Raw genomic sequence first — 20,476 nt, forward strand, 5'->3', positions numbered from 1 at the left:
AACTTCTCAGAGGGCAGGGATAATACCCATCTCTAAAGAAGTTCATAGTGCCTCTGTGGTTGTTTTCCCCCAGCCCAGTAGCCCTAGGACAAAATTGCCTGCTGCAAACAAATGGAAAGAGAGTGAGAGAGAGCATGTGCAAGTGCAAGTGCATGCAAGCAGGGGAGGGGCAGGGGCAGAGAGAGAGGGAGAGAAAAAATCTGAAGCAGGCTCCTTGCCCAGCAGGGAGCCCATCGCCCATTGAGGGACTCAGTCTTACAACCCTGAGATTATGACCTGAGCTGAAATCAAGAGTCACATGCTTAGCCAACCGACTGAGGCACTCAGGTGACCCCCCCCATTTTTTTTTTTAACCAATTGTGATTTTGAAAACCATAACTCCAAACAGGAGCCTTTACATTTGTTCACAAAGATATATGTGTGCTCATATACTTTATGAAATGAATTAGTGAGAATATGCAGTGTCAAATAAGAAACTCACCAAAATTTTGCTTCCTGCTGACTTGCTATTTGGGGAAGCTGAGCTTGTTGGAAGTTTAAAAAGAAAACTAATTTGCAAAATAGATAGCAAGGGCTTCCACATGATTCTCAAGTATAACTTTCAATTTACAGGTCTTTCATCTGTCCTCACTTTTTATCTGTCCCTCTTCCCTTCAACATTATTTGAGCCACAGCGGTTCCATCAGCATGAAGATGATGAAGCAGCACCTAAAGTCTTCCCTAAAGGGTATAGAACCATCAATTTAGATATTTTAATGTACTTTTAATTGTAGGACAGTGGTCTCTGGACACCTGCCCTATGCCATTTGGATTGGTGAAATTCAATTCCGTCTCAGGGTTAACTTGAACTAATAATAGTGGTACCATGAGTAGTAGTAATACAAGTAATGATAGTAGCCGCCATGCTGATCATTTTGTAGACATTGTCTCACTAGATCCTCTGAAAACCTGTGAGATAGTTTTTTTTTTTTTTTAAAGCTGAAGAAGCGGGTCCAGTTTTCAAAACCCATACACCTAACACATCACACAATTGCACACATGTCCATCTGACTCCAAAGTTCATGCTCTTAACTACGTCTCTGGATTGTTCCTGGAAAAACTAAAGCATGCTGACTTCCGTGTTGCACAAGCACTAGGCTGAAAGCACTGGGCCAGGATTATGGGTACTTTACCTACAGAAGCTCGAGCTTAGCTCGTAAAGAAGCCACAATACACAGTGGAGGCCAAAACACCACTGAGGGAGATGCGTACAGCTCGAAGCAGCATAATGCAGCCTAGACCCTTTCTTGACAGAAAGACACACTGGTGTATGTGGTAACTTGAGATGGGCTGACTCTCAGAAGAGAGCATTTGATAGCCACCAGGGCAAAGGAGCAGAGAACAGAGTGACAGGGGACACACAGCAGTAGGAATAGCTGCTCATTAGGAATGTGGCACACAGAAGTCAGGTTCTATACTCCTAGCCTTGGGTATTATCAGCACCCCTAAACTGTCAGCTTCCAATTGAGTTCATACATGTTACACATACATTTTTGTAATAGTGAATACTTGTTGTTGTACAGAATAACCAATCTTATTTTATTATTTTTAGTTAAGTGATATCTACATGCTTTATGTTAGATTCAAAATGTTTTAGCCACAGGCTTCTTCTGTCTTTGAGGATTATAGAATTTCATGGGGAAATAGGCACATGAAGAGCTAATGGAATCTATTTAAAAAACAGTCTAGAATTATCATAGTTGAGTATTTTTTAAAAACCACATTGCTGAGTTATGACTGATATGCAAATAGCTGTATAGAATGGATACAACTTGATGAGTTTGGAGATAAATACACACCCATGAAACCATGGCCACAATCTATGCTGTAAACCTACCTATTACCCCAAAATGTTTCTACAAAGACTTGTGAAATCAGGCCCATATTGATAAACTGAAAACCAGCTTTATTATTATGTAACACAGGGTACCAGCCATTACCCATGGTAGGCTTGCATTTTTTCATTCAGTTCTTTTATCTGATATTTCTTGAGCCTCTTTTTAAATGGCAGTCAACTGAGTTTATCACTGGCAAATACTTATGTCAATATAGGGTCGAGTAACAGATATTTTAAAAACGCAGAAAATCTATGTTTAATTATAAATGTGATTAGTGCTACAAAGGAGAAGTCCAAGATGCTATGGGAGAGCAATACAGGAGACCTAAGCCAGGCCTAATTATGTGTCATTTGAATCAAGACTTGAATGAGAATTTAGCACTTATTGTGTAAGGCAGAAGGTGGGACTCTTCCAAGCAGAAGATTAGAATATGCCAAGTCCCTGGAGGAGAAAGTTGGGACATCTGATGAATGGGAATGTGTCTGGAGTAAGGACAGAAGGAAGAGAGTTGCCAGACGAGACCACAGAGATGGGTCAGGGATGACCTTGTCAACTATAGTTCGTACTTCAGATTTTATTCTAAGGGCACTGAGAAGTTACCTGAAGGATGTCAAGCTGGAGTGTGACATAGTAATAACAAGCCAGGAATTCTTTATATGTGTTAACTCTACAGCCCTACGAGGCAGATAGTTTGAGCATCCCTCTTTTATAGATGGAGGAGCTCAGCCTTAACAAAATTTTAATAACTGATGGTAGAAAACCAGCAAAAAGCTGAACTGGGATTCACACCTGGACAGTCTGGCTCCAGACCCCCAGAACCTGACATTGCCTCTAATGATTAGCTTTGTGTTTCAGAGGAGAGTGGATTGATAAGCATGTTTCAAACATTGGTTATATCAGTTGGATTCATGAGTGAATGAAAATAGACTAAGATTTCAAGAAGAAATAACTAGTCATCTGTCTGCCTTGGGTATGTACTGCTGGAGAGAAGGCCTTTTGACAAATGTGAACATCACAGGCAGAAGTACTTTCTGCACCTATAAGACATTTTGCACTTAAGAGGCTCTGCAGAAATAGGAAGCAGTCCATATTTCAGCAACTTCCATTAAGCTGTCATATACCTTCCCTGCATTTCCTGCCTTATAGCAAGCCTTGGATTAATATCTTCTTTACTTAGTGGAAGTTTCCCTCCTCACCTGCCCAGCCATCCTGTAGTCTGCTCCTGATAGCATAGTCTAATTACTTTAAAGTGAGATGCACAAGGTCAAACCCGTATCTTGGGCTCTTGGGTGGCTGTGAATCATTTACCAACTACAGCCAGCCTTTAATGATGTCTAGAATGTAGTGAAAGTTTTTACTTTTTCTTTGTCTCAAAAGATTTGTACAAGAGAGCAATGATCACCCACATATGCAAAAGTGTCTTTTTTGAAGTTCTAAATAAAACTCTGCTCCACCCAAATCCTGAGTATGAGAAACAAGGGGAATACAGTAGAAAAATCTAATCACTTAATTTTGTTTTGTGTAGTTTTGCATATGAGAAATTCAGAGACTACAGATGTAGAATTCTACATTAAATGTATATTAATTAAGCATTTTAAGCTGTCAAAGGTGATTTTCAAAATTTATTTTTATTAATATTTTTACATTTATTTTTGAGAGAGAAAGAGACAGATTGAAAGTGGGGCAGGTGGGGGGGGGGCGGTTGGCAGACAGACAGGGAGACACAGACTCTAAAGCAGGCTCCAGGTTCTCAACTGTCAGCACAGAGCCCGATACAGGGCTCAAACCCACAAACTGGGGGATTATGACCTGAGCCCGAAGTCAATCACTTAACTGACTGAGCCACCCAGGTGCCCCCAAAATTTATTTCTAAAATAAGTAATATATTCACAACACAAACACAATTTTCCACCTATCCCAGTAAAAAATATTTATATACATATAAAAGTCTACTTCCCCATTCTTTAAGTAGAATAAATTGAGACACATTTATGACCAATGAGTTTCCTTGAGCACTCAGTGTTTTCAGGACATAGCATGTGTGAGTTGCATTTATAGTTCTACAGCTAATGAACTTTGATAATATTTTGAGTAGTATCCAGCAGCAAGGAGAATTTTCTCTGAAGCTATATGGCCATCACCATCACCATTATTAGTACAATTGGCTTTCCCAAATAGGTAAGATTCATTTCTCCTTAGCATTCAGGAGCCAGAATGCACAAGAACAGCATTACTTCACTTAGAGTCTGCTTCCTTCACCCCCCAACTTGTCATCTCAACTTCTTTTGCCCCTTTGGTGCCAAATGAGGGAATTGAAGGCTCCCTTTAACCCCCAGGTTATTTTTTCATGTTATGCACATAGCCATAATGAGAAATAAGGAGTATAGAATAAAGTTTTAGAGCATGTGTTTGGGAATGACAGAAACCTGGGTTTGAATCGTCATTGTCTATGACTTACTAGCTTTGGACAAATCACTTCACCTCTCTGAGATGTTTCACATCTGAAAGTGAAGGATATAATATGTACATCATGAAGTTTGTTCGGAGTTAAATAAGAAAATTTATTTAATTTCTCATCTAGTATCTGACACCTGGCCAGCTACTATTACCATTATTATTGATATTATGTCAGTAGTATGTTACTATCAGGATTATCATTTATAATGAGGAAAAAGTTGGACCCTGTTCTCCCCCTCTAGCAGCTAGTTGAAGACAGTACCTGACCTCTGTCCAAGACTTTTGAAGGGATATGCCAGCTTGAGCCATTAATGCTATTTTGATTATTTAGTATTCACTGAGTACTGAGAAGGTCCAGCATTTGCGGGGACAGCCTCTCCGGCTCTGAGCAGAGCTGGGAGCATAGAGCTGTCTGGGTGTGTGACTAGGAACAGCACAGCTAAAAAAGACCATCTGGCCCAGAGCAATCAGGGCTCCCAAGAAACCTGTGGGACCTCTGACTAAACCAAATTATTTGGCTTCTAATCAACTTAACATTAAAATTCTCTAAGCCTTCCTGTCTAAGATGCTAATTTCTCATAAAAAGGCATGTGATGTATAGGAGCCCACATCAATCAGCCTGCTGCTTTTTTCTTCTGCCCCATCTCACTTCTGTCAGCTGGATTGATCCACTGGAAATAGAGACTTTTCCCTTATAATAAATCAAAACCCTAATTTGAATAAACACCACTGCCAAACCCTCACTTTCAGAGGCCTAAACACACTTGGGAGTTTATGGCTTTGCCACTCCAATAATACTTCTACTGGAATAGATGCCAGGTTCCCGTTCTTGTTAGGTAAGTGGGCAGGCTTTTTTAGGCCAATATTGCCATCCAGAACCATGCAGTCCTTGACCTCCAACCCTTCCAAAAACTGTTGGAAGGTCAAGGGTGTCCTGAATTCCAATATAACACCAGTACAGAAGCTGTGTCCTCCACCATGTTAATTAGTAACAGGATTTTATTCTAAGTCACAAAATGCATCCTGTATTTGCTTTCTTTACCTTATCATCTGCTTCAGCTACGTAAATAGCATTCCAAGAAATCTAACTGGGTCCACATTCCCCCAACAAGTTAAGCAAGACCTTCTATTAAAACCTTGTCTTAAAAATTTGACTTACAGTGCTGGGGAAAACTTCAGATCAGACCCTCTGCCTCATTTTCCATTGAATGACTTTAAGTTTCTCAGATATAGTGTCAGGCATATAAAAGCTGCTCAGTCAGTGTTTGCTGAACAGAGCACAATAGTTACTACCAAAAGAATTATTTTGCAACTTAAATGGATATGTATTTGCAACCTCATGGTCAAGTGGTCTTACAGGAAGGCCTCAATAAGCAATTCTCCACAATTCGGAGAAGTAGTCAGTGTGTATATGACTGTGTGTTTTAGATATGGAGAGGGGAGAAGGGGCGGCTATACTCCCATGAAAAGAGGTGACTCTATATAATACAATTTCTACAAGGTAATGCCATGCAGAAATCATTGCAGTTAGTAATAGTAATAAGAACTGCTAATTATATGATAGTTTATAGTCTACAACATGCTTTTGCCTGTGATTTCCCATTTGATCTCTACGAGAAGTGCAGGGGATAAAAAGGGTCAAAAAGATTCTTATCCCAATTTTACTTGTGGTGACACAGCTCCAGAGTCATCTATGAATGACTTACAATGATAGAATTGGCTCTGTCAACACCTGTCTTGTTATTCTTGCCACCCCCAATTCCCATCTGCTACCTGTACCCCACTTCCTTAAAGGCTCAGGCAGAGATTCATGACCCATTCCTATATTTTAATACAGGATATATAATATAATATAATATAATATAATATAATATAATATAATATAATATAATGTAATGTAATGTAATGTAATATAATTATTATTATTTCAACAAACAACCCTGTGATTATTTGGATGTCAGGCACAAGGCTGGGTTCTAGGGGAGGATAAAAAGCTAAATAAGATAAAGACCACTGCTTTTTTTTTTAATTTTTTAATATTTTTTATTTATTTCTAGGAGAGAGAGAGAGACACAACGTGAGCAGGGGAGGGTCAGAGAGAGAGGGAGATACAGACTCTGAAATTGGCTCCAGGCTCTGAGCTGGCAGTCAGCACATAGCCCAACGCGGGGCTCAAACCCACGAACCGCGAGATCATAACCTAAGCGAAAGTCGGACACTTAACCGACTAAGCCACCCAGGAGCCCCTAAAGACCACTGCTTTTGAGGGACTCAAAGCCTAACTGGGAAAATCATATTTGTAAAGAAATATTTTTTATGGAATATAATAAGTGCCTACAAAATATTGAATAAGTAAAGAAGGTGGAGGACCTAAGTCTCCTGAGGGTGGAAGTCAGAGAAGCTTCGGAAAGAGGTGATTTTTGGCAAGGCCTGAAAGGTTGAATAGGAAGGAGTTTTTATTTTCTTCTACTTTTGTTGTGATACAACTGACATATAATATTGTATAAATTTAAGCTGTAACGTAATGATTTGATAGATGTACATATTGGGAAATGATCATCACAGTAAGTTTAGTTAACATCCATTACTCAGATAAAATTGTTTTTCTTATGATGAGAACTTTTAAGGTCTACTGTTTTAGCAGCTTTCAAATATACAATACAGTATTGTTAACTATAGTCACCACACTGTACATTACACCCCTGAAATGTATTTATCTTAGAACTTGATGTTTGCAGAATATGAGTTTTTAAGGAGGAGGAGAAGAGAAGAGTGGGTGGTTTAGGTACTGGAAGTGAGCCAGAGTGCAGAGTCATGAGCCAGTATGCCCTGCTTGGGAACAGGTGAGTAGCTCAGTGAGCCACAAGTATAGGGTGCTTGCGAAGAGTGATAGCAGATGAAACTGGAAAATGAAGTCAGGACAGATGAACCCATAGTGAGAAGTCTAGATTTTAATCCTGTGTGTAATTTATGTTTTTAGAACTTAATTTTTAAAGAGGCACAAGGTTTGTAAATAAGTGTTGTACCTATGTCCTTGGTTAATAAGCTTTAAAATCCTTCCTCTGGAGGGAGGCCATGATTGTCCCAGATCAGGTGTGGATAGGATATGGGTCTTGAAGTCCACAGTAAGGATCATCAGGGTACCATGGCTTTTCCTTGGTGTCTGCGTGAAGGAAAAGGGACAGCTTCTGCAGACCCAGAGGAGGAAGCCAGGGCATCGTAGCCAAAAAGGAAAGATAGCCAAGTGTGGGTTTATTTATTATTGTCTTGTTTAAATGGTAGTGATGGCAGATATGGAGAAGTACTCCCAAGAAATGATGAATCTCAGGAGCATGGAGATGAGATTGACTAGTTCTGTCACCCCCCCCCCCACCTCCACCTGGTAATTGTCCTGACACTGATCATAGGCTGTATTTCTTTGAGAGTGGTGCTTTGCTGTGTGTGTTGGGGGGGGGGGTCGTTGCACACATACACATGCTCAAGCCTATTATAAACAAAGACATTTTTAAAAAAATTTTTAATGCTTATTTATTTTGAGAGAGATGTACAGAGCACAAGCGGGGAAGGGCAGAGAGAGAGGGAGACACAGAATCCGAAGCAGGCTCCAGGCTCTAAGCTGTCAGCACGGTGCCTGACACAGAGTTCGAACCCACTGACCTCGAGATCATGACCTGAGCCAAGATCATGACCTGAGCTGAAGTCGGGCACCCAACTGACTGAGCCACCCAGACACCCCACAAAGACCTTCTTTATAAGGGGTTTTAGGGTACTTGGTCAATCATTGATCAATTTTTTCAAAAATGTGTTTTGCCAAAACAATACAAACCCACCCAACTGCAGCCCACCAAGCTTCTGCTGCAGTTTCCCCTTCTATCCAGTGAAGAGCTTTGCATTTACTGAAATTCCCGTTCCTTGCCATGGCCTGCAGAGCCTTTACTTGTCCCTCTTCCCGCAGCCTTGTTCATGAGGCTTAGACACAGTGACTTCCTTTTTTTCCTCAAGTCTGTCAAGCTCTTCCTATCTTAGGCCTTTGCTCAAGCTGGCCTCTCTTTTCCTCTGTTCCTCTGCAAGATTGGCTCCTTCTTGACACTCAGGCTCAACCCATATGTCATCTAACTTAAAAGACCTATGTGACCATGCTGTGTAGATAACTGCCTCCCTCTATGACATCTCACTCATTACCGTATCATCTGATTTGCTTTTCTTCTTACCACTGCTAACTTTACACAGAGTGAAGATCAATCTTATTCAAGTAAAAACAAGTGAGTTTATTTGGGAATAACAGGGGAATTGTAATTCAGGAAAAGCGAGCTACAGTGAACCATAGGCAAGTCTACAGAGACAATGGGAAGGTCAGCTTTTATTAGGCTTTAGGAGAAAATTGGGGAGGGTTATTCTGAACAAAAGTTGATTGGAGAACAATAGTTTGAGGTTGTGCGGCTTCTCATTGGCTGCAGGTGGGTGGTAGTGCGTTGTTTCTGGGGCAGGGAGCCATCTTCCCTTTTTGTAAAGGCAGGAGATGGATTCCTAGGTGAGAAGTGCCCTCCCTTGTTGAAATATTTCTCATCTTCCTCCTTTCTGTTGGTGATGCAGGCTGCAGTGGGGACTACATGTGTGTGAGATCTCCCACTTTCCGGTTTTCTGACTCCATTTTAAATGAAGTTCCCTTAATTTATTTTCACACCATTTATTGTTACCTGAAAATTTCTAATTTAAGTCTTTGTTGATTGGTCTGTTGTCCATTTTCCCCACTAGAGAGTGAGTGTCATGGTCACTCTTGGATCCCAGGCCTACCACAGAGCCTAGTGCATACTCAACAGCCACTAAACAAACACCGATTAAATCAGTGGATGAAAAAGCAAAGATCATTTTAGGGTGACTTAAATTCTGCCTTACATCGGCATTAGTATTTCAAATCCCTGATATCTATTCGACATTGCTGATCATGGAGGGAAATGCCATCTCATCTTCCACTTGCATCACACTATTTCAATGAACCCCTTCAGGTTGTGTGTAACTTGGAAATCAGTTTTTCCTTTATCATCCCCAATGTCTTACCCTTCTCTCTTATCCCACACCCCATCCTCCACCCCATATTTCTACTCTCTTTCCATCTGTTCTTCCAAATATTGTCAGATCCCACAAGTTTGCAATATAACTACCTCACTCTTTTTGTTTGGAAACTCTTCCCTTCTATATTTCCACTTCCTATTTATTTTTACCAATTCCTTAAAATAATAGTGTACTCAACAGAATTAATCTAATTTTTAAAGTCCCCTGATATGGGCCAGAGATGTTTTCATGACATATTTTGATCAAATGATATTTCGATTGAGTACATTAATCTTTCTTTTATTTTTTTTATTTTGTTTTTATTTTAGAGAGAGAGAGCATGAGTGAAGGAGAAGGGCAGGAGGAGAGAGACAGAGAGAGAGAGAGAGAGAGAGAGAGAAAGAATCCCAACCAGGTTTCATGCTTAACATGAAGCCCAATGCAGAGCTTGATCCCAAGATTCTGGGATCATGACCCAAGCTGAAGGCAAGAGTAAGATGCTCACCCAACTAAGCCATCCAAGTGCCCCCATTAATCTTTCTTTTAAAATAACAAACCCATACCTTCTATGACACTGCATCAGTGTTCTTATTAACAAGTTTATCTTTTAAAGCAGGCTTGTAGTTCAAGAAAGAGGAAATTTTTTATGTTCTCAGTCCATGCTATGTGCAAGCCACAATGAGGACATCACATTAATTATCTAACGATCACAACAACCTTGTGGCATAGGTGTCAGTATCCCCCACTTTATTGTGAGAAACTTGACTCTACTTCATGATGTCATCAAAACCATGCAGCTAGAAAAATGTACTGGATTAGAACCAGGAGTGAATGAATCCAAGGCTAGAATTTAAGTGCACATATTTAGTGTTAAAACAAAACATATGAAAGAATTAAGTGTTTTAGCATATTAGTTAATAACCATTAAAGTCTGCTGGACAAGAGTATGTTACTCTGAAAAAGGTAATTCACTGAAACCTATTCTGTGTTAGGCCATACACTAAGTGTTACTATTTATCATAAATATGATAAACAGGGAGGGAAACATATAAACACAGCAGTCACAATGCAAGGAGTCAAAGGCAAAGGCACAAGCAATATCTGGTTGAAAGGGTAGCACTGAAGATAGAATGATAGGCATTGGGTGGAATGTCAGGGAAAGCTTCCCAGACAAGGGACCATCTGAGTAGGTTTCCCCCTAAAAAGTAAACTTTATATTTTAATTCAAAAAACTAAAATTTATTGAGAACTTACTCCAAGTAGTGCATTGTGCTAAGTGCTTTAATCCTCATAACTCATTTAATCCTCATAACTAACAAAATAAAGTGGGTATTATTAAGCCATTTATCAGTGATGAAATGAAGGCTTAGGTAGGTTGAATAGCTTTCTCATGGTCAGACAGCCATTGTGTTGATCAGGGTCCAATGAGACCACATTAATTATTCTTTACTATTTTATACTTCTATTATACTTATATTTATATTAGTCATTCTCTATTATATAAAATATAAATATTTTAACTAGGTATTGAAGAACTAGAAGGCAAAAAGATAACACTAAAATCCAAACACAGAACCCCTTAAGCAGCTGACAATTATAGCACTTGAGAAATTAATAGAACTCAGACTTGGAGAAGGAAACCCCCATGAAACTAAAACTCTGTGCCTTGAGTTAGAGGCACTGAGCAGTTGATGCTGGTGTCTTAGCCTGGGGTGGCCATGGTGCAGCTGGGCTCTAGACCCCTGAGGAAGGAATATAGCAAGCTGGTGCTTTGCTCTGAGTTTCTGTGATGAGGCCGGTTCTGTGAGTAGTGGATAAAATGCAAACTGGAAAACCTGCTGCCACTGGAATGAACTGCCACAGCCAGGCTGAGGAAGTGTTGCTGGTCAACACTGATCAGGAGACGGTCAGGCAGGAAGCCAACAAGAAGAAAGTCTCTCTTCTTCCCTGTGGCTTCTGATCTTGCTCCAGGACCTCGACCAGGGAGCAGCCAGCAAAGCGAAAGTATAGTTAACACCATCCCTACCCCAGCATCATGAAGCCAAGTATAGAGCGTGGGGAGCTGAGAGACAAAGCCTTAGCACAGCCAACTTGTCATTCTCTCATCATTGCCCTTCCACTGGTCCCTGTCCTTGAAGACTATTTCACTTTCTCCTCTTGCCTTAAATCCCCAGTGCCTCCTCCTCCATTGTCACACTCTATTGATGACCTTTCTTCCTCCTTCACTTAGAAAACAGAAGCAACCAGAGCATGCCAGGCTGCCTCCACCACATCTGCCCACCAAACTGCAGAGCTCTGTTCTTATAGAATCTTGGGTTTGAAGGTAAATTACCCCATGCTCCCCTAGAGCCAGTCCCAACACTTGGCACAACAGAATCCTTCCCCTCCTGCTTATCCACACACACCTCTCTAGCCATTGTCTCCTTTCTCTGAGTGAGTGACCATTAGTACAAATAATCCATGTGCTTACCTATATTTCCCAGATTCCTTTCAGTTAGGTTGGGGTTAATTCTGGCCAGTGGACTCTAAGTAGAAATGAGACATATCAGTTTAAAGGCACTGCAAGTGACCAGTTTAAGATGCAGTTAAAAACCAGCATCTCTCTCCTCTTTCTCCCCCTTTACCACAAAGGCCAAAAGTTCCACATGGCACCATTATAAGATGACCTTCATTGCCATGGCCTCTTGTATAACTACGTGGAGTTGGCAAAACTACTACTTTTGTAACTGTAGCCCAGATTTATTTCCTGAAATGTAGACTCATATAAACACTGCCTATATGACATCTTTTTTATTTATATAAATTTTTTATTGTTTACTTATTTTTTAAGGAGACAGAGTGTGAGAAGGGGAGGGGCAAAGAGAGAGGCAGACACAGAATCTGAAGCAGGCTCCAGGCTCTGAGCTGTCAGCGCAGAGTCCAATGCAGAGCTCGAACTCAAACACCAGGAGATCATGACCAGAGCCGAAGTTGGACAATTAACCAGTTGAGCCACCCAGGCGCCCCATTCACTTTTTTGTTTAATAACTTGTCTAATTCCAGATTCCCAGTCCTGTCACACCCATCCTCTCACCTTTTCCCACTCTCTTTTTCTTTTTTTCCAGCTTTATTGAGGTGTAATTGACAAATAATAATTGTATATATTTAAGATGACAAGTTGATTTTTTGACTATGTGAAAACATTACCACAATCAAGCCAGTTAACATCTCCACCATTTTATAGTTACCATGTGTGTGTGTATGTGTGTGTGATGAGAACACTTCAGGTCTGCTCTCTTAGCAAATTTCAGGTATATAATGCAGTATTATTAACTATAGTCACCATGCTGTACATCAGATCTCCAGAACTAATTCATCCTGCAGAAACAGGAACTTTGTGCCCTTTGACCATCTCCCCATCCACCCCAGCAACCACCACTCTACTCTCTGCTTTTATGAGTTAAACTTTTTTAGATCTCAGATATAAGTGGCATACGCAGTAGTTGTCCTTCTGTGTCCGGCGTATTTAATTTAGCATAATGCCCTCAAGGTTCATCCCTGCTATTGCAAAAGTCAGGATTTCCCTTTATTAAAGTTGAATAATATTCCTCTGTGTGTATGCGTGTGTGTGTGTGCGTGTGTGTGTGTGTGTGTGTGACGCATACACACCATATTTTCTTTATCCATTTATCTGTCAACAGACAACTTAGGATGTTACCATATCTTGGCTATTGATAGTGATGCACTAAACATGGGAGTGCTGATATCCCTTCAAGATACTGATTTCAGGAGCACCTGGGTAGCTCAGTTGGTTGAGCATCTGACTTCAGCTCAGGTCATGATCTCACAGTCCATAAGTTCCAGCTACACATTGGACTCTGTGCGGAGAGCTCCAAGCCTGGAGCCTGCTTTGGATTCTGTGTCTACTCCTCTCTCTGCCCCTCCCCCATTCACTCTCTGTCTCTCAAAAAAAAAAAAAATGAAATGCTAAAAAGATTTAAATATAATTTGTACTTAAAATTTTAAAAAAAGATACTGATTACATTTCTTTTGGATAAATACTCAGAAGTGGGATTGGGGTTCCTGGGTCATATGGTTATTCTGTTTTAACTTTTTGAGGGTGTTCTATGCTGCTTTCCATAATGGCTCTGCCAGTTTCATTCCCACTAACAGTGTACAAGGGCTCCCTTTCCTCTACATCCTCACAAACACTTGCTATCTCACCTTTTTAATAGTCATTCAAAAAGGTGTGAGGTGACGTCTCATGTGGTTTTGATTTCATTTCCCTGGTGATTAGTGAAGTTGAACACCTTTTCAAATACCTGTTGGTGGGGTACCTGGTTGGCTCAGTTGGTTAAGTGTCAGACTTTGGCTCAGGTCATGATCTCATGGTCTGTGGGTTCGGGCCCCGCATTGGGCTCTGTGCTGACAGCTCAGAGCCTGGAACCTATTTCAGATTCTGTGTCTCCCTCTCTCTCTGCCCCTCCCCAGCTCATGCTCTATCTCTCTCTGTCTCAAAAATAAATAAATGTTAAAATAAATCAAATACCTGTTGGCTCTTTGCATGTCTTATTTTAAGAAATGTCTATTCAGACCTTTTGTTCATTTTTCAAATATGTTATTTGATTATTTATATTGAGTTGAGTTCCATATGTATTTTAGATATTGACCTTCTATCATATTTATGGTTTGCAAATATTTTCTTTTATTCCATAGGTTGTCTCTTAATTGTAATGATTGTTTCCTTTTATGTGCAGGAGCTTTCTAGTTTGATGTAATCCCTCTTATCTATTTTGCTATTGTTGCCTGTGATTTTGGGGTAATATCTAAAAAATCATTGCCCAGGCTAATGTCAAGAAACTCTTCTGCAATGTTTTCTTCAAATAGTTTTAGTGTTCCAGGTCCTACCTTTAAGTCTTTAATCCATTATGAGTTGATTTTTGTACATAGTGTGAGATGTCGGTCCAGTTTCATTCTTCTGCATGTGGATAGCCAGTTTTCCCAAAACCATTTATTGAAGAGACTGTCCTTTCCCAATGATGTGTTCTAAGCACCCATGTCAAAGATCAGTTGGTTATAAATGCATGGATTTATTTTTGAGATCTCTGTTCCATCGGTCTATATGTCTGCTCTTATGCCAATACCATACTGTTTCAATTACTGTAGCTTTGTGATATATTTTGAAATCAGGAAATGTGATTCCTATAGCTCTGTTCTTCTTGCTTAAGATTGCTTTGGCTTTTCAGAATCTTTTTTTTTCTATTTTGGTGAAAAATGTAATTAGATTTTTGGTTGGGATTGTACTGAATCTGTAATATAAACATTTTAACAATTTTGCTATCTCTGAGCAAGTGGTATCTTTCCATTTGTGTGTGTCTTCTTTGATTTCTTTCATCAATGTCATATTGTTTTCAGTGTGCATATATTTTCTGTTCTTGTTAATTTTTTTCCTAAGTTTATTTAATCTTAGGATTAAATCTTACTGTTCCAGTGCTAACATTCCAAGCTCATCTAGCCCTCAAGTCATTGCCCAATATTTGCTATTGTACAATGAGACACACTGATATCTCAGTAACTGGAGAAAGAAGTGAAGTGAAATACTTCAAGTTCTAGAACAATCAGAAAGATTTCATCAGGAAATGTGACTAATTTCATGACTTGGCTGCACTGAGCAATACCTTTATGAAATACACTTTCCAAGGAAGAAGCAGTGCAGGTGTGTTTACTTCTCAGAGTTGATATGTAGCATTTGAGTATTATTTTTTTTAGGAACTTCAAGATTTAGTTATGCAGTCATTTCTTAACTCACGATAGAAATGGAAGTCTTCTAGACTAACATAAACATATCTAAAGCAATAATGTACTCATTGAACTTGTGTCTGACATGTAGTTGATCAATAAATACTAGTAAAATGAGTTGGAAAATGAATTACATGAGTTAAAAAACTAATAAAAAGTCTCAGGGTAGGAGATTAGTCATATTCTTCAAAATCTGTTTATTGAAATGTCTCTACTATTGTGCAAATGTTTACACTTAAGTAAAACATTCTCCATAATTGGATTTGTAAGTGGGAAACTCCAGAGTGTTTAAAAGCTATGAAAATAATAATTATGATAAAGGAAGAGAAAACAAAGGGTAAGAGGAGAAGGGGAAGAGAAAGAAAAGAAGGAATAAAAGGAGTGGAAGGAGGGGGAAGAGGTGGGGGAGGAAGAGGAGGAGGAAAACAATAATATGTCTTCATCAACATGCACTTCATCATAGTGCGCCCCATCAGAATTCTCTCTTTAGTTAACATTAAAGATGACCTAATCTAAGTCCTCACAAAATCTTTATGTCTTTATGTTTATAAAGGATTAGAGATTGAATGGAAAAAGAATCTACTTCTTGTTTATGAATTCAGAACTCATAGAGCCAAGGAAATCCGAACTGTCATTTCCCCATCCAAATTTATACAAGGTGCTGAACTCTATGAGAAAGTGGAAACTAGAAAAAGACACTTAATCTGTGTAGGTCATCAATTATTCATAGAAAGTACTGCTCTAAAGAAATATCAGCATAGGGTACTGATATTTTTTGACCATAGCCTTCTTTCACATCAAAGACAAATGTGGAGTGGAGAATGGGACAGTAACGGAAATTACTGTTCATCATTTTCCTGTAGATGCCAGATAAAATCCACTCTTCATCCCTGAAAAAATAGTGGATGGAAAAGAAACCAGGCATTAGCTTCTTAAGTGTCTACAGATTCCCATTTGAAGAACGCTGTTCAACTTTGAACAAGACCCTGAAGTCACATCTGATCCTGATTCTTTTGTACAAGTTAAGTCACCATGGTTTATAATCTCTTCGGTATGGCTGGTGCCCTTTCTTCTTCTGTAATACCCCCAAAATCTCCTAAACTCTACGATCTAGGGAAATAGCACTTGAAGGGACCGTTGGACTGTGTACAACAACCACATGGCTTCAATGACTTCAAATAGGATAATTATGTTTTTAGCAAAAGGATATCCCTTTGAAGGAAGGAAATATGGGGCAATTATACTGAAACATTGTCTCCTAGTGCTTGATTGACACACCTGAAAGGGGTGCAATTCAGCTTGATGTCCCTCATTGCTTCCTGGCCTTTTTGGATGAAGAAGCACAAGTATGTTTGTTTTTTACAACTGTCCAGAGCTACCACTGTCTCTGAGCACCATCCTTTTCCCCACTGGTGTCTCATACCAATGACCAAGATGATTTCAACAGTGCCCCTGATGCTTAGATTATCTTCCATCTCCCTTAGACCAATCGGTTTCCTCAATGGGTTCTATCCTCCAATAAAAGATTGAGAGTGGAAAAATATATTCTTATTACAGCCTTGATTGGTGTTAGGAGAAACATTTTATGCCATGATTTTAGTGACAAGAAGATGATGACTTAACTAAACTCTTTCATTTTCCTGATTTTGTTTTAAACAACATACATTAACATTTTAAAATAGAATTCAAACAGGTGCCCAATAACAGAATGACAAACGTTAAGTGTGAAATTTGAAAGTTAAGAAACTAAGACACATATGGTCACTTTTTTTTTTTAATCCGCCTGTGCTGGACTGTTAAGTGGTTTTATCACTGTCACATCAAGCAGGACTTGTAAAACTTGGGATGTGGGTATTCAAAGACATTTGCTTGGTGCCTTTAATGATTTCTGTAATTAGTCATTTAAACAGATTGCCCTGTGATCCAAAACAGGGAATTCAGGGAGATGAGCTGAGAAAATCATTTCCTGAAGGTACTTTAAACCTAATTGCGAAAAATGAGGCTTTTCTCTGTGCAAGATTCTCTGGCTCGTAGTTCACTGGGTGGAGCTATAGCTAGAGAGCCATATTCTCCAAGAATCTATAAAATACATGTGCCAGGTATTTTTAGGGGGACACCTGAGTGCTAAAAGTGTTTGTTGGCTCTGTAAAATTTAACAGATAAAGAAATGATGCCTACATGCTAACGACAATTTAGAAACCAAAAGGAAGAAACACACATGGTTAGATTAAGTTGTGGCTAAGAGAGAAAGATACCTCCCAGGAGCAGGGGAAGAGGGCTGGGAGATCTGTGACTCTGCCTTTTTGAACTGGACAGCTGTATTTTGTTAATAAATGTACTTTGAGTGACTAATTAGGCGTTTACTTTAAAGATAAAAGTAGAAGTTTTCAGAGTGTGTCAGAAAGGGACTTAACTGTTTTAATGACTCCATGCCTCCCCCACTAGGCAGTGCTCTCAGTAGATGCCTTTATCTCAGCAAGCCTCAATTGCTCCGTGAGAGAAAGGGCTGTTCAATTCTCACCAATAATTCTGCCACTCTCTTGTGGGAGTTGTGCTGAAGATTCAAAGCCTTTTAAAAGCTAGGATGGTATAAATCTTGTCTTCATGCACACATTCATATGCACTCCCTTTGTAAATAAAAATAAATAAAAGTTAGTATTTACTGAGTGCTAGCCACATGCTATGCACAAGTCCAATGTCTTTAAGTGTCCTAATTTATTAAATTCTCACACATCTGAATAGGGAGATTTTACTGATCAGCAAACAGAGGGATAGAGCATTTAAGTAACTAGCTTGAGGTCACAGAGCTAATAAAGGGAAGAGTTAAGATTCAAATTCAGGCAATCTAACTACAAATGCGATGTTCAAAGTGCAAACATTCTCTCCTTCATGTCCTTCGACATTCCCATTTCCCATCTGTAACCGAACATATGGAACACATCAATTTCTTTTATGGGCCTTAACATCACCATAGAGTCCTAGATAAATCTTTACTGGATGTTGGATGACAGAGAAGCATATTAAAGATGTGGAGGAAGGCAGCGAAGTTGGCCAGATTGGAGTACTCTGAAGAATAAAGCGTCTTGTTTTGAATGACATGAAAGATGTTTTGATAGGCAGAGAGAATGCAATGGCATAAAGTAAAGAATTCTACTACACTATTCCAGTAATGTCAGTGGCCTAGAGTTCATGATCCTGAACTCCAGGGAAGAGGCAAAGGGAGAAGCAGACTTTCAAAACTGATACATGGTGCATAAAGCCCCTCGGTGTCATCTGCCCTTTCATCTTCAAATCCTTAAAATCCCCAATGCAGATTGTTTTGCACTTTATCCCCAAAACATCTACCATCCAGATTTTTCAATCTAGCCAATAAAAGAAATAGAATTTCAGGGAGACAACAGAAATGGCTTAGGGACACGGGGCAATTCCTTTGGTTGACATACAAATCCCCCTACCTTATGATTATCTGGCATTCAGTGTGTTTCTGCCATAAAAGATAAGTGAGATTTTGAAAAGAAAGCAGAGTGAACAATTACACCAGAACTTGTGTATTTGCCAAGTCTTAAGGGCTCTGTCCTACACAAAATATGGAAAAGCAAACCCATTCAATGGCCTTTGAGAGAGGAGATATGATTTGGCATGAACTGTCCCTCCCATTTTGAGAGCCAGCTGAGGCAGGAGACATTAGGAACCTGAGTGGTTCTAATTCTGGTTGCCTAAACGTGCTCACTGAGGTGGGGGACAAGTCTATTTGTCTCCTCTGAGCAGGGCGAGCCATCAGCAGAATGCTAAGTAGCTATTTCAGCAGTGCTGATTGATTTGCAGAGATAGGACAGATGTGACCTCCTCAGTCAAAGTCAGTGTTTTCTTTGCCCTCAAATTTTCAGAAAAATACAAATGTAAATGAAAAATAATGACAAGACCCACAAAGGGCCCCAGAGTCATTGTCTCAACAATTATTTAATGCCTGTTAGGTTTCCAGCACCCTGCTAGATGCTGACAATGACATAAAAATCATCAGACGTAACTCTCATTCTCTACAATGTTAATAATGGTAAAGTAGTAAAAATTATATAGTTTTAAAATCAGAGTTGAAAGTTTCATTTTCCACAAATATTCTGCTTTTCAAATTAAAAACTAACAGGTAAACATGAGTATGCCTTCCGTATAGTCTTCCCTTTGTGTAGAATGCCCTTTTCTTAATCTGTCTACAGAAACTCCAGATCTAATTCAAGGTCCAGCTTGTCACCTCAGTGACATGAAGCCTCAACAGCCATGCCTGCACAGCACTGCCCATCACTTTTTCTGTGTCCATCCATGTGTTTGCAACCCAAGATATTATTGTAGGTATCCAAGTTATGTGTCTGAATTCCCATACTCAGTGACCTCCTTTGGTTCAAGCTCTTCTAGACCCTGGCTGTTCTTTAGAAAATCTCTGGGTATGTTTTAAAAAAATGTACAGAAGTTTAAGTTCCAAATAAGACCCACTGACTCAGGATTTCCAGGATGTAGGCCTGCACATCTTTATTTAATTTTACTCTCTACAAGTGATGTTGAGTTACAATCAGGGGTAACGCACAGTATTATACAATCAATGACTGAAAATGAGAGAATTTTGGCTTGTCATCTGGACTTACTGTTCTCTCCTGCCTCATATCCTCTATGTTTGTTTGTTTTTTTAACTCACTCCTCACTTAGTACCCTCCAGCAACAATGGTCATCTTAATTTCCTCCCACACACTAAGTACTTTCTTCATAGTAGCCACTCATGCTCTTGCTTCGTCTAGAATGCACTTCTTCTTACAATTCATTTGGCTGTCATCTACTGTTCAGGTCTCAGCCTGGATGCTGTTTCTTCAGAGAGCCTTTCCATCAACTTCCGCCAATCTAAATCAGCCTCTCTTCTTTCATCACTTGCCACTATTTGCAGTACATTCTTGGTGTGTATCGGTGGAATGCCTGTCTTCCCAACAAAAGGGAAAGAGCTCCATGAACCCAAAGGCCATACAGACACAGCTCACCAATGCTCAGCTTACAGCCTGTATTGAAAAATTATTTACTCTTTTAAAGTTTATTTATTTATTTTTGAGAGAGAGAAAGAAGGAGGAGCAGAGAGAAAAGGAGAGAGAATCCCGAGCAGGCTCTAGGATGTCAGCTCAGAGCCTGACCTGGGGCTCCATCTCATGAACCATAAGATCATGATCTGAACTGAGATCAAGAGTCAGATGCTTAACTGACTGAGCCACCCAGATGCCCTGAAAAATTATTTTTGAATGAAAGAACAAATGACATTGGTTAAATTACTTAACCTC

Source organism: Hyaena hyaena, unplaced genomic scaffold, assembly GCF_003009895.1.
Source record: "Hyaena hyaena isolate Hyena2069 unplaced genomic scaffold, ASM300989v1 scaffold_26, whole genome shotgun sequence".
NCBI classification, from domain to species: domain Eukaryota; kingdom Metazoa; phylum Chordata; class Mammalia; order Carnivora; family Hyaenidae; genus Hyaena; species Hyaena hyaena.